Below are 1,475 nucleotides of genomic sequence, written 5' to 3' on the forward strand. Positions count from 1 at the left end.
TTCACAAGATAAATCCAGAGATTTCAAATAGGAATCCACCGTGTCAAAAACATTTTGAACTGTTGTGACCTTTTTGAGTTTTCTGCAAAAGAAGGATAGTTTTTCTTATTTTTCTGGAGGCAAAAAACAAATTAAAACTAAAAGCTGGTATTTTCTGAGGAGTGCCGAGTCTCAAAAGGTTGAGAGCCACTGGTCTCCATCACAATATTATATAGACCTAGATCATAGGGGCTTCTTGTAAAGTTTTTTCCTCTATATATTCATTATCCTCTATCCTTTCACTAATTTTCTGTAATGAGTGAAACCAGCAGAGATGCTACCTTGCATAGTTATGCAGATAACTAGAAGATTTAAATTTGCCAGAGCTGGCAATACAACAATCATTATGACCAATTACAGCAATTCACTTTCTTCTTCAAAGGGTCAATTTAAAAATAATTGTTGTAAGCTGTTTATCAACACTACAAGCAACGCTTTAGAGAATTAACAGTGAAAAAGCCTTAAAATCTAAGAAAAAAGCCAGACTACACTGCGTCATCTTCTTCCTAAGCTTGTGCAGAAACAAAACATAATTCTCAAGGGACATATGGAGTTTTACATAAGCTTTTGTTACATCTGCTACTTAACTGCTGTATCTGCTTCTATACCAGATGCCCAAGGAAGGGTTCTGAAGTATCTGAAAGCTTCTCCATATCTATCTCAACCATGCAGTGGGTCCAATAAAAGATATCACCCACAAGAATTCTTAAAAGCTAATGTAATTCTCACTGTTTATGTTTTCTCTTTACTTATCTTACTCTCCCTTTGGATAATTAAAACGAGTGAAACCAGTAACATTCTCTTCAAGACCCAGTTCAATCCTGTTAAGAAACAAACACCACCCAAGAATTATAATAAACAGCAGAAAAGCCTTTTTGTTACTTTATGGGATTTTTAGAAACAGTTTCTGATGAAGCAATTATTTTTAATTTCCTTTAACTAACCACAGCACATAAGAGTTTTCCTGCTTCCTTACTATTACATGGAAGTGTTGTTTTTGTGGTTTTTTTTACTTTAACCTGTGGTTAGTTAGTCGGCTAACACCTCAGCTCTTCAGTGAGTGCTGGAAACATTAAAGAAGCCCTCTCAGGATGAAAGCCAGCAAATGGGAATATTAAAAAAAGTGCTATCAAATGCACAAGGTAAAACAATGAGGATAAAAGACAGGTATCTTTTAATTCCTTTCACTTACAATAATCCTACGTGCTGTGTACAACAGCAGGAACTACCAAACGGATGAAGAAAGAACAGGCAGAAGAGACTCTCAAGTTTCAGCATAGGTTGAACATGCCCCATCTGAAAGATAACCAACTGTTATGACATTTCCTCACGGTTTGAAACCTAAAAATTCACGCAAACCCTGTAACTAAGCTAGGCATTTAAAAACAAACAACAGAGCTTCGATTGACTGATGCACACTGTCTGAAAAAAAAAAA

General features: G+C 35.6%; 1 long non-coding RNA gene across 1 annotated transcript in view; it reads right to left on the minus strand.

Annotated features, from left to right (window-relative positions):
• The window catches only part of LOC109292961, a 16,569-nt gene extending 15,106 nt beyond the window's left edge, over positions 1 to 1,463 (minus strand). Inside the window, exons 1-2 of the long non-coding RNA XR_002096214.1 lie at positions 1,232 to 1,463; positions 769 to 860 (exon numbers count right to left, since the gene is read on the minus strand). This is a non-coding gene — a long non-coding RNA (uncharacterized LOC109292961). The remainder of the gene's footprint in view (positions 1 to 768; positions 861 to 1,231) is intronic.
• Positions 1,464 to 1,475: the final 12 nt, after the last annotated feature.

This window comes from Gavialis gangeticus, unplaced genomic scaffold (assembly GCF_001723915.1).
Source record: "Gavialis gangeticus isolate Ggan-Ray unplaced genomic scaffold, GavGan_comp1, whole genome shotgun sequence".
NCBI lineage: Eukaryota > Metazoa > Chordata > Crocodylia > Gavialidae > Gavialis > Gavialis gangeticus.